This window comes from Nanorana parkeri, unplaced genomic scaffold (assembly GCF_000935625.1).
Source record: "Nanorana parkeri isolate BGI_ZX_2015 unplaced genomic scaffold, ASM93562v1 scaffold1377, whole genome shotgun sequence".
NCBI lineage: Eukaryota > Metazoa > Chordata > Amphibia > Anura > Dicroglossidae > Nanorana > Nanorana parkeri.
Window position 1 is genome coordinate 222481 of NW_017307645.1, and position 14350 is coordinate 236830.

At 40.1% G+C, this 14350-nt stretch overlaps 1 protein-coding gene across 1 annotated transcript in view; it reads left to right on the plus strand.

Moving 5' to 3' along the window:
* The window catches only part of LOC108797978 (CUGBP Elav-like family member 2), a gene marked incomplete at its 3' end in the record, with an annotated part of 248021 nt that overhangs the window by 19585 nt on the left and 214086 nt on the right, over nucleotides 1-14350 (plus strand). The gene's annotated exons all lie outside the window — the stretch shown is intronic.

The following is a 14350-nucleotide window of genomic DNA, read 5'->3' on the forward strand; positions in this document are numbered from 1 at the left end:
CCCCCCGCGCAGTGCGATTAGACGCGTGGCAAACCTTTGCCTGCGTTCCGTTTCACTGCAAACGCAAAAAATAGAGCAAGCCCTATTTTTTGCGTTTGCAGTGGAACGGTATGCAGGCAACGTTTTGCCACGCGTCCGATAGCGCTGCGTCATGTCTCAAGGGACCCTTGCCAAAAAATGATGACATCTATAGTTCATGATATTTTAGCATGATCAATAAGTTGTAGATATAAAAATAAACCAAAGAATAAAGAACTTTGAGTATTTAGTGAATGCGACATCCAGAATAGATCATTTTGAACACATTTTTTCTGTAATAATCATCAAGTGAAAATAATAATAATGTCAAAAAAGAAACAGACATTAAAAATGGTAGTGGCTCCTTACATTGTCGGTGCGAGAAGTGTCCCTTAGATGAGGAGAAAGACCATCTTATACTGGTGGCCGGTCAGGAGATCAATTTACCACTGTTCACTGCTCAAGAACCCTCAGCAACCTCTAAAGGAACCCTAGGGTTTGACAAAACTCTGGTTGAGCAAGGCTTGTCTAGTGGGTGATAAATAAGGTGAATTACTTAATGTTGTTCCTCACTTCCCTGCTGTGTGATACCTCCAGCATGTGGGCTTGCTTATGATTATGGCAGAGATCTGCACAGAGGAAGCCTGCAGGAGCAAGGAATATGCTAATTATTTCACTTTTTTCCAACCCCCCTAGACAAAACAAGTCTTTAACTCTTGCAGTGCAGAAGAGGTCCCACTGCAGGGGTAATTGTTTTTCTCCAGCTTGGACTTTCGCTTTCAGACAGTCTTACTGTATTATGGGTACTGTAAGCTCTCACTGCCACCTTGTCTTAACTTGTATTGTGATTGTAATGCCCTCCTTATATTGTAAGATGCTGTTGGCGCCATATAAATCCTGAATAATAATAATACTTTTATGCTGTTAATGGAACACAGAGAGTACAGAGAGTAACATAGGAGCTGTGGTTGCTGGCCTTTGTCTAAAAATGTGAGTTGCCTGGCTCTGGTATCAGTACATATGAATTAATTTACTAAAGGGGTAGAGAGAGTTCACTAAAATAATTAAATGCTTGTTTAGCGTAGTTAAAAGGTGCATAGAAGAGTTCAATTTGGAGAGCCCATTTCAGAGAGTTCTGGGTATTGAACGCTGGTGTGCGGTTACTGGTGAAATCAGACCGGGGTGTCTGGTATGTATCCTTAAAAAACACAGAGAGAACTGGAGCGCACAACCTAGTCCAATAAGGTAGGTTATTGAAGGGGCAACACAATATTCACTGATATGAACTCGCATGTGGTGGGGTTTGAAGGAAGCCAAGCAGTTTCTGATCATGAGAAGGTTCCAATACCAGGTTTTGGTTTTCACCTGTCAATCTGGTACTGGAACCTTCCTCCTCACCCGGCCGACCAAGTTGAGTCCCTCCCAGCCACTGAATGACCCACCTGACACCTTGCCACTCCTCATGGTCACAAACTGCTGAGCTAGGTTGTGGAGCTGCAGTTCTCTTTTTTTGTTATTTAGTGTAGTGAAGACGTGTTCACTTTGAAAAACCAATCATGTGCAAGGGAAAAGTGCATAGGAAAACATTTGAATACAGCTTCAACTTATTTAACGTGACATTAAACCCTCAGATTTTTTAACATAAACCAATACTGTAATGTGTGCCTTACTGTAATACATGGTAGTTTCCCTTCTCTTTGCTGCTCTTCCTTTTAAATCCTCATGTCTTCTCATGCTGGGGGAGAACTTCCCTTTGCAGCTCAGGGCCTCTTCCTGTAGTGCTGGCTCAGGTTGCAAACCTACACACAGACACCATGCATCCATTCCAGAGACAAGGCAGTCTGCTGCAAAACAGAAGTTCTGCCCAGCATGAGAACAGATACAGATTTAAAAGGAAGAGCAGCAAAGAGAAGGGAAATAACCATGGATTACAGTAAGGCACACATTACATTCACTTTGCACAGTGAAAATTCTCTAATCCTTTAGAAGATTAAACTTTCTGAGTAAATGACCTGAAACACATATGCATTAAGTAAAATCACTTACTTAATGTAGGTAAGTGACTCCGAAAGAACTAAAGCCTTTGTTATAGCTTGACAACCAGGCAACCAGCATTTTTTAAAAGCAAAGTACAAAAAACTTCAGCTCCCATTTTTTCAGTGCAGGCATGCAGTATGTAACATTTAGGAGTTTAATAGCATTTTATATCGTTTGGTTTCTATTTTTGGTAAAACAGGATAAAGTGTCATACACCTTAACTCCTGCTAAAGCTGGCCATACACCTTAAGATTTCCCCATCAACACTAAGGCCCCGTTCACATTGAGCGATTTATCGCACGGTAATTCCCCGCGATATCGCGGCAATTTACCGCGTGATATCGCTCTCCAATGCTTCTCAATGGGGCAAAGGGTCCTGCTGTCGCGGGTCGTGTGTCGCTACAGCAGGACCCTTTTTGGAGCGGATTTTGCCGCGATTCAAGCTTGCTCAATGCAAGCATTTGCGTTATATTGCGCGACAAATAGCGCGATTTGCGAACCGCTCAATGTGAACGGGGCCTAAAGTGCATGGATGGAGGAATATCCATGGCCAACTATTGTATTCTGACAGCAAGCACATGCATCTGCAGTCACTGTTCGGCTGACAATTTTCCACCCGGCTCCTTCCACAAAAGCATAATGAAAAATCAAGTTTTGCAGGGCTCGAATTTGTGGCCGATTCATCAGAAAAGAGTGTGAGAAAGGGTTAGTTAGTGACAGGTTTTTATTGCTCTCTGTGTCACAGTTGGGGAGATTCACCTCCACTTCCTGTCTGGGACATTGTTCTCACCCACGCAGAATGGGAGATGGAATTTATAATTTGACAACAAAAGTTGTAACTCTTCCCCATTCTACCTAAAACTAGAATATAGAGCCATCTACCTGGAGTTTCACTTAAAGTAACAGCTGTATTGCTACATAATAAAAATAACATACCCTTAAAGGCATTTGCTTTGTGTTTGTGATATAAGAGCTTCTTTATTTTTCAGCGCAAGTAACTTGGTGCTGTAAGAGCACCAGAAACTTAAAATGAATTCTTTATGTTTCTGCTCAGCTGCTTCTTATGCAGTTCAGCCACGAACATGTGCGTCTCAATAGACCATGTAATAGGCAGCTGAATTCAACTGTAGCACTTCCTATTCCTAAATGCTTCTGTTAAGAGCTGGGAAAGGCAATCCAAACATCACTGATAACAATGCTTCCTGTATTCATTTTGTCTTGGGAAATACAGGCGCTGTTCAGCAGTTGTGCATCAAAGATAGATGGGGAGCAACATGAATGCAACTAACAGAATGCAATGTCATACAGCTGTACTGGCCCCTACAATGTATTTGACATGTTGGAGATGAACTGTGACTAGAATTTATGACCATCCTATGCAGGTGTTGATTATATAAAACAGCTCCACTAATCTTATACCACTCACTTGAGATAAGTTACAACAAAGCACTGATATACAGATTTGTGGGCTTGTTTTTGCATGCATTTTGCTGCATTTTCCAACATACTTATCATGTACATATTCAGGGAGAATATAGAAGTAAGCTATAATAGTTAATGAAAGGATTTATTTATTATTGATATTTAAAGATAAACGTACTTTCAAGCAATGTGCATATTTTCTACCTTCCTTAGATAAACTACTGTACCTTTCCCCTTACCAGATGCACACTTAGATCAAAACCCACAGCCAGAGCTTTTGGCGCTTGTTTACATCCTTGCCGCAAAGCTGGTCATGCATGCACAGTAGTTCCCAATAGATTTCTATGGGGTATGGTCTTGGGGCCAGAGTCACTTGGAAGATGGGAAGGATGTCAACACTGGGTGCCACGTCCACAAGATTAAGGTAAGTTTGCATCTTGGCGTAAAGGGACGTAAAGGGGGTAGTTTAGTTTAGTGAGGAGGGCGCAAAGATACAAGTGCACATATTTAGAAAGTGCGTTTACTGTATTCTTTAAGTTGTACAGTGGGGTTAAATTTACTTAAGAAGTGTAGACTCTTCACTCAGAAAAGAGACTCTTCTTTTCCCAGAGTTTTAACTTATTGAATAAAGCAAAGCTTTGTCCACTCTGATCATCCAATCATGTTCAAGCAAAATCCTATTTTTCTTTTAACCTCCCTTGAACGTGATTGGGTATTCAAATGTAAGGCAGCGTCTCCATATGTATTAATTAACCCCATTGTCTATTCAAACAAAAATTTTGATTTAGGCTTTTACCTATTCATCAAATTCTTTCTATTCCTTTTTTCCCCACTTCATTTCAGTATCACAGCTTTTCATTTGAAACTTTTATAAATGAGAGCAAAAACATTAACATCTAACTATGACGTTAGAGTGTGAAGTTCTGCAAACCAAAATGCAGTTATTTTGATGATTAAAAAAAAAAAAATTGTTAAAACACAAAATTTAAATAAACGTGGTTTCCAGACTACGACAGACTAATACAGTTTTACGAAAAACATATAAATGACATCAATTTATTACCAAAAATTAGAAACTGCCCATAAATGTATATAATTCATAGGGTTTTTCATAACTTCACATTAGTCTGTTGCAGGCTGGCAAACAGATCTATGTTTTGTTTTATTTTTGCATATTCTTCTATATATTTGTGAATTCTGTAGCCATTTTTATGTTGATATTTTAAATGTTAACACCCTGGCTTTTGGTAGAGGCGATAATTGTCAAGCTATGCTTGTTAGCATTTATGAAATATGACAACTTTGCATTTTTGCTTGACCAAGTGCTAATGTTTTTATTGTACTTCTATATCCTGCAGAATCTTTTTGTTGATTTCAGAAAAATCAGTATTACGCACATAGCCCGATGCAATTAACAATGAATTACTTTAGGGAAGTTCATGTTTGAAATAAACGCCATTAAATCTGTGCACAGACCATTACAAGTCAACAGCTAACAGACTGGTCATGACCGCTATCTTTTCCAAATGCATTAATGAGCTGTTTAATTAAGGGATGAGGAATTTTACAGCCAGTGATCACCACTTTTGTTGTTTTAATAATGGCTAAATTTGAGATCTTTTATCTAAGCAACTTCATTAAAGATGTTGTTTCACATACAAAAATCCTTTTTTTTTTCCGCGTTCCATCCTTTCCAGTTGTCATTTTAAGGTATATTCAACTACCACCTCAATTAATATTGAATTTATACTTCGTGATTCTGCATCTTCACAGTGCAGCTAATGGGGTTCAACAGAGAGCCCGAGATAACCATATCGGAAGATACTGCCAGTCCAGATAATTACCAGTCATAGTAAAACCCCAACTTCACATAACCACTATACATAAGGAAGCACAAGAGTGAGCTATCTGGATTGATTAAATTATTGATTCAATGAGTATATATATATACCTGTCGTCCTGATGAAGGGACCCCGCGTGGCCCCGAGAAGTTGACAATCTGATATATGTGACTCAATATATCAATAAATGAACACACTGATGTAAAACAATATTTTTGGAGTGCTAGTGATCTACTGCTTTGATTAAAGGGACACTAAACTCAGGAGTTAAATCTTTTTAGTCTATCACAGGAGTGAGCTTGGAGCGGTGGCTACTTTACAACACACACAGGGACCATGGGGAACAAAAATAACCACCCTCCAGAAGGAAGGACAGTGTCAGCACCAATTCAGAGTTGATTGGAGGATCTACAGCTGAGTGATACACAAATAAGCTACCTTTGTGTTAATAGTTAGTGTGCTGGAATGCATTTTTTATTTTTTTAACTTTAATATTTATTCTGTACTCAGTATGGAGTTTTTCTTCTTGGAGGGCTCTAGTCCCTTCAGGCCACTTAAATATACTGCAAGGATGTTAGTAAACTTCATTGCAGAGCTTCACCTGCTTCTCCCATGTAGGCAATTAAATATGCATTCCCTTCAAAGCAGTTTTCCAACCTAGCAATGGGCACAACAGAGTGTGTTTCTTGCGCAGGAAACTGTCATCTGTGAACCTCACTGATTTAGTTTTACTTTATTACTAAATGCTTGACATTCCTGACTTAATCCCCACCCACCTGCCTGTACCCTGTCCAATAATACTGGCCACAGATGTGCTTTATTTGGACAGGTGAATGGCTTCGCCTCCTAGGTCCTAGTAACAAAGTTCAACTAAAATGTGTTACTCTCTGTGGATTGCATAGTCATTTATAGCATGTGCATTTGCACATGTAAATGCTTGAAAACTTGATACTAGATAGGTCAGCTTAAGTAATAAAACATTACCTAACCTGTCTGCTTAGCAGAAGAAAAAAAACTATACAGTATATAAAAAATAACATCTGGTGGTCTTGTCCACCTGCACCTGCCACCATAGGCACTGGCCTTGGATTGTCTTTATAACAAATATGAACATGTCTGCTTACAGATAAACTGGGGAATGCAAAAATCCAGAAATAAAAAGATGCATTAGAGAAAAAAAGGAAAACTATTTTCAGAATGGGGAAATTATAGTTTATTTGCTGTACTGACCTTCAGCCACTGAATCAAGAACATAAGGACGAGCTTTGGTTCCAAGATGCTGATAAAAGGACAAAAGAAAGAAGAGCATGAGTCATTTTGAAGTGGCTTTATTCCAGCTGCACTTAGTGGTATAAAGCCATATGAAAAACATATGCTGGCGGTACTGTCACCTCTTCTGTTTTTTTTAAATATAAACTAAGGAGTCTATTCACGAAGCAGCCGAAGGATTTAGCCGTAGCTTCGGCTGATCCTTCGGCTAGCTTCGGCCCCAGGACCCCTTAGGTTTAGTAGAACCGAAGGGCTGCTGTACGGGTTATTCACTATAGCCCATACAGCTCCCGAAGTCGGCCGGGCGGCTCAGTCAAGCCAGAGGCATATGCTTCGGCTCGACTGAGGTGAGAGCCGAAGCTGGCCGAGCGGCCGGCCGACAGCCTGCTTGTGACAGCTGGGCAGAGCCAGCCGTGATGTTACGGCTGGCTCCGACCACTTGCAGAGAGATCAGCGTCCCTGGTTACCAGCTAACCAGGGACACTGATCTCCAGACAGCCTAACTCTTCCGGGTGCTCCGGGAGTCTCCCGCTCTTGGCCGCCCAGGAGAGAAACCCTGCTTTTTCTTTATTTCTCTATAAGAATAGACCGAACAGCAGCGAGTAGCCTGCCGGAGGTACGGCTAAGCCGATCCAGATGTTGGATTGGCTGAGTCGAACTCCTGCACTTCTGGTCGGCTGAACATGCTGAGCATGTTCGGCCGACCCGAAGCCACGCAAGGCCACCCGATGTATGGCTGATTTCAGCCGATATACGGCTGAAATCAGCCGTACCAGCCTGAAGTGAATAGCCGAACATCATTCGGCTCACTTCGCTTCAGGTCGGTCATTCGCTCGGCTGCCTACGGCAGCTTAGTGAATAGACCCCTAAGTGAGTTCTTTATAGAACAAATTGATTAGTGCTCACAGTCAGGCAATGTATGCCTTTTTTTCATAGTTGATTGCTGTATCTCCCTCTTACTCCAAGGAACCCTGACATGCCTTTAAACATCATATTCTTTCAAGTATGGATGTATATGTATGCAGAAGAAATAAGGTTCATACCTGTAGAATAAAATCATTTTAGTGTATCTATCATTTTCTCAGCCAAATGGGAACCTGTACTTTTACATGGACTATGCTTTCTTTTTTGCTATCGTTTTCATAAATCCAGCCCAATGTTGTTGGAGATCTCTAAGGGGTCTATTCACTAAGCTGCCGTAGGCAGCCGAGTGAATGACCGACCTGAAGCGAAGTGAGCCGAACGAGGTTCGGCTATTCACTTCAGGCTGTTACGGCTAATTTCAGCCGTATATCGGCTGAAATCAGCCGTACATCGGGTGGCTTCATGTGGCTTCAGAAATGCAGAAGGAGTTCGACTTAGCCGATCCTACATCTAGATCGGCTAAGCCGAACCTCTGACAGGCTACTCGCTGCTGGTCGGTGTATTCTTATAGATGCCGAACAGCAGTGAGTGAATAGCCGAATGCCGCTAAGTGTTCTGTGGGACCGAGCAGAACAGAAAAATAGTTTAAAAAGTAGAAAAATAAAAATAGAAAATGATTGTGCGGAGCTAGCAATGACAGCCAGCTCCGCCCAACAGTTTTCTATTGGCCGGCGGTTCTGCTGCCGTCAAAATAAAGAAAAGTTTGGCCAAATTTTGGCCATAGGAATGCATTGCTAGATTCCTATTGGCTATTTTCAATTTGCAATTGCCAATAGCAAACTAGCTATTGCACCCGCCCTCTGCTGCTGTCAATCAGTAGTGGGGACCTGATGGAGAACTGCAGCAGAGGGCGGGTGCAATGCTAGTTTGCTATTGGCTATTGCAATAGCCAATAGGAATCTAGCAATGCATTCCTATGGTTAAATTTTTATTTATTTTTATTCTGACACGGCTCCGGTTTCTCTCCTGGGAGGCCGGGATCGGGAAACTCCCGCAGTGCCAGGGAGAGTCATGCTGTCTGGAGATCAGTGTCCCTGGTTAGCTGGTAACCAGGGACGCTGATCTCTCTGCAGCTGCCAGAAGCAGACTGTCGGCCGGCCGCTCGGCCAGCTTCGGCTTTCACCTTGGCATGGTCGAGCCGAAGCATATGCCCGCGGCTTGACTGAGCCGCTCGGCCGACTTCGGGAGCTGTATGGGCTATAGTGAATAGCCCCGTACAGCAGCCCTTCGGTTCTACGTCCTGGGGCCGAAGCTAGCCGGAGAATCGGCCGAAGCTATGGCTAGATCCTTTGGCTGCTTCGTGAATACTTATCTAAAATGGATACACCAATCACAATGTACAATCTGTTTTTGTAAAGTGAACAGGATCATCTATGCCATACATTAAAATGTATTTCTGTTCAGTTTTGCTTTTGACTGTTTACTTAACTTTGCTGTGCCATCACTACAGGAGACACATCCCTTAAATGGCTATTAACCTTTGACAATGAGAAAAGTCAAACAATGATTTTGAAAGAATTCTTTGAACAATGAAAACTCAAACAAATTCAACTATCGCATAGAGATTAAAAGAAAGATGCAAAAGCAGTGAATTTGATTTCTATTTTATAGGGGACTTTTTTTTTGTTAAGGATGGAGTCATTTTTACATTTCATTTACAGTCCAGGGTAATATGTTACCAATGTTGCAGAGATAACACAGTGATTTGCTGGTTTAGGTTGACATAATTTCCTATGTGCTCTGGCAACTGCTTTTGTTTCTCCACTTTATCCAATGGCTCACTTGGTGCCGCACACTACCATTGCAGAGGTTGTATAGGAAATATATAAAAATCCTTCCGGGGACTACTAAAGATTAACTTTGTAATCAAAATCTATGCTTGACTGTTTTTGCATTATTTATACATCTCTTCACACTGGTCAATCAGTGTCCATTGATTGGGTCAGAATTACTTGAGTCGGTCACAACTAAAGGCTGCAGGTTTCAGCAGGACCCAAATGTGTAATTGATGCCAATTGCTTTTTTACATTGTCTGTATAAGCCGTGTCCTTCTAACAAGACATAGGCACTTTGGGCTATCTATTCAAATGTTATACTGTATGTTTGGAATAGGCATTTTTTTTTAATGTATAGACGTTTGGTATAAGTAACAGATATCAGAGCATGAGAAAATGTCTTCCAATGTACATTACGCGTTTTCATTTCAGCAGTATGACACCAATGTTTACTTGCTATTAGCTCAATTTCTGTAACTGGCTTTATAGTCTGGCAGAGATCTGTAAAATATTATGATGATTTGTAAGATGTGAGTTGCCCTTAATCATGCACTATTTTGTCTTCTCTTAAATGCTATTACATTCTGTGCGCAGATTACTTTGCAGTGCTTTCTAATGACCTTAATGGTTTATACAACCAGAGGGATTTTCATTAATATAAAGTATAATGGTACACTACATCCCATTTAAAAATGATTATTGCAGCATCACATTTAGATTGATGTTCGACGAGAAACAAAATAAATAAAATGACATAGCTTTTGAAGATACAAGTCAGAAAATAGTTAAGAGATTATTTTATTATAAACTACTAAACATGCAATGAGGGATATTTTATTTTTACAGAAGTATTATTCTGTTTCCTATTTCTCACATGTGACAGTTTATGGCTGCTGTGCTTTTCCTCAGTGGCTGTAAATGTGTCACTTTTTTGTTCAAGATATGAAACATTCTCTTATGAGTCTCAAAGCACTTTATTATGAGTGCTGTATTATCCACTGACCATTTTGTTTTGACTGTATATTTTAAGCAGATCTGATATATTTCAGTCCTACATTGTGTAAAATTTTAAAAAGACGCTATGTAGGGCACTTTCCACTCAGTTCAGGTCTAGTAGCAAGGTAACTATGTTATTAACATTAAAACCTATCAGGATTACCATATTAAAATTCTCACAAATTGCCGTTTTATAAGAGGACAAAACACAAACACTGTGAAGCCAGTTTACCCTCATATTGGAAAAAAGAATCCTCCTTGACCCCAATAATAGCCATCACGTGAATTACCTAGATCAAACACTCCATTTTCGGAATCCCACTAATTATAGATGTGGGTGCCATTACTAGTAAGAAGGATATTTACTCCACATTCACAGTCACACCATTGACTTACTTCTTTTGGAAAAGTCTGATCACCCTTAGACCTTGTTCACATGGCCTTCAGATTGTATGACAGCAGTGTGAACAGCAAGCTTTAAACAGCTTTGTTGAAGCCTTTAAAGAAAATGTCAGTTCCAGTATTCTACTTTCAACACGCAGCTTGAAGGCTTCAGCAGGCTTTTAACAAGCTGCAAGTAGTACTAATGCCTGCTGAAGCCTGCTAAAAGCTTTTTTAAAGTGACAGTTAGCACTCCCATTAAGATCTGTGTTTATCCTCTTGAAAATGGAGCTGAATGAGTCCTGACTTTCCATTCCAATTCCTGCTCTCTGCTCTGCCCCACCCACTCCCCACCTCTGCTACATAGCTGTGTTCCCTTAGCTTCCATGTCCATGCCTCCTCACACAGAGAATGGCATTCAGTACTTCTGCAAGTATTACATACAGGCTACCGGTGTCCGAATCTGAACTACAGCTCAGTTGTTCTCCACACTGCTCCCACTGTATCATGTTCAGCTCTGACAGCTTGTTCAGTAAACCATGAAGATGATACCTTTACAGTCATGCACCAACAGTAACTAGCCCACAGATATTAATTCTCTTATCATACTGTTTAGCATGTTACAGCAATATCCCATTTGTCTTTACATTTTTCAAGCTCCCCAATTTTAGGTTTTCTTTTAATGTCTCAGTTATGGGGAACATATGATTTGTGCTTATAAGATTTGTATATTCTAATTCCATTAAAGTCCAACTTTAGGCTCAGCTATTTTATGTTTTTTGTTTCAATCTTTCCCATTCACAAAGCACTGCAAAGTGATGAAGTTTGTTCTGTGCTTGGTGAATGGCACAGCAGAGTGAGTGGGCTGGTGGCACACCATGCCAGAACTGATGCCATTTACAGACACCGTTTCCATGCAGAGGGGAGTCAGGAGTGTGGAACCTGGCTGTACCTGGCTGTGAGAATCGCTTAGCATAGCACAGAGAGCATCTTAAGTAGTAAAAAAAAGCCACAATTTTTATGTGATGTTTAAGGTTTTATATTAAATAAAACCCATAAAATAACTATGCCTGGAGTTGGGCTTAAAGCGACACTAAACTCAAAAATTAAATAATACAAATAACTTTTATTATATAAATAATAAATGACTGTGTAGCTTTTTTGTCATTGCTCAGCTCTAAATGCTCTAAAATCGGTTTTATTTTTCTCCAGCCACAACTTCCTGCCAGAGGGTGGCTACTTTTCTCCTCCATGGTCCCTATGTGTGCTGAAAAGCAGCCACTCTCTGTGCTGGTTCATGTGAAGGACTACAACATGCTGTGGGCGTGTCTTCTCAGTCTCTGCCCACAAATCCTTCCCTCAAGACTCTGCAAGGACCTGGGATTTCTTCAGCTCTCCCACACTACTTTATGTTCTTTGATTTCTCTCCTCCTGGCTTACCAAGGAGGGAGTGTGGGTGGAGAAGAGGAGATTCAGCATGTGAGCTGTCACCAGCCTCATACTGAATCTGGTCACACAGTCACAGAGGAGACGGCATCTACATTTGAAATGTTTTTCTGAGTAGATTGTTGTAAACTTGATGTTTGTTGTAGATTTGTTGTCAGTAGTTTTGATAATTCAGAGCATTGCAGAGGAGATTGCAAGGAATAAAACTGTCACAGTGTGTTTAGTGAGGAGAGGGGAGGAGGCAGCTGTGTGCAGTGAGAGATGATTCCTCTCTGCCTCATGTAAGTTTGAGGTAAAGAAAGATGTGCACGTGACCAGAATCGACGTGCACTGCTCTTACTAAGGGACAGGAAGTGTGCCTGGAGAGAAGGGACACAGGAGCGAGCACAGCAGACTTTCTAAAGAGATTAAAATAGTAGGACTTTATTTTAAAACATAAATACATGTGGACATAACTTACTATTTACAAGAAAACCACACAAAGTAGACCTTGGAGCAAGAGATAATCTTTTGAGACTCTGTATTATCTAAATTTTAACCAGTTGCTCATCATCACTTAGAAAAGACCAAATACAAAAGCTAACTTGGATTGTTTTTTTTAACAACTTTTTTGACTGGCCATTTCAGTAGTGCAGAAAGCTTGTAGAACCTATACCATTTTTAACACACCCAACCCTTACATGCATCAACTTTTCTATGTAGCATATAATGTCAATAAGTCACCCACTTGGTCCATAAATTCCATCTTCTTTTGCTAATCTTTACTAATACTGTCAACTGTAAACTGTAAACTTCCTATCTATTAATCCCTATCATCAGTGTGACATCTTACTGTGCACTACTCATCTTACTAGACCACTCAGCATCTAAAGCATATTTTTAAATGGGAACCAGCGCAAATCAGAGCTATCAAATAACACTAACCCTGCTGCTCTAGCTAAAGTGTCATTTATTAATGATTTGTTACAGCTACACAAATTTGCCACATAGTTTGCCACCTTAAACATTTATTGAGATGTCAATAATCATATGTATGATAATCCATAACAACCAATTTCAGTTTACTGTACTCAGGTCAGAAAAAGTTGACATTTGTCTGTTAATGTTTTGCTCTGTGCATATACTTTAGTGAATCTATCAGCCCCCCCCCCCTTCTACAGAAAGCACTTTAACGGCTAATATGGGCTCTCTTTGGACAGGAAATGGCAGTTGGTGGGTTTTGGACCTGACATTAGGCCCCAGTTGCAAAGTGAGCACACAGAAGGGTTCTGTCAGTTATTAAATCAATAGCAGGCACCATGCTGTTTATGTATTTACTGGATAAAACACTAGCTATTAATGATGTCACTCATTGCCAATTCTGTGTAAAAAATATACTCAAACACTGTGAGTACATTGGAGATTTTGGCCCTAAAAAAGTGAATACTATTGATTATGTAGGAATAGTGTTTCCTGCTTATTGCTGACGAATTATAGTGATATTTGAGAATTTGGCTTCTCTTCATTTGATCTGAGGGACCTAGGAGGATGTTCACGTGCCAACTAAAGAAGATATCCATTCTAAATGTTTTAATAAAGTGAACCTTAACAAGACTGGACAATTTAAAATGAGCAGATGATGAAACAAATTGCATAAGCAGAATTCACCTTCAATGAAAATTGCATGTTAAAACAATTAGTAGCTCCGCAGATGTAGGTAGCTGTTTTATTTATATCCCAACCATAACACCCCTGTTACCTATAACTGGTCCATTACTATATTCGGGAATACTCATCAATTGGAAGGTTTGGTTTGAGAGGCAGAACCAATCTTAAATGTTACTGGAAAAGTAAAGATTTCCATATGACCTCAGGTGTCTATACTGTATTTGTGAATCTCTTGATCTATTGATTATTTTGACATGCAGTTTTTGAAGGTGCTAACCTTTTAGTAATCCGATCATTATATGCTCATTGTTTGTACTAAATTATATCTGATCCTCAAATAAAGGCAAGCACCAATATCCAAAGCAAGGTAACCCATAGCAATTGATCTTAAATAAGCTCTCACTGCTCTGACAACTCTAAAGGGCTGTAATTTGCCTGTTACTGGTCACTGCACATCATGTCTACCTGTAGAGTTTTCAAATAAGCCCTGTGACTTCTTGTTCCAACAAAGGTCAGAGCAGTATGATTTTCTTTTTGTCATACATATTTTTCATACATTTTTGATAAATACAATCCTCCTACATCCTTCTGAAT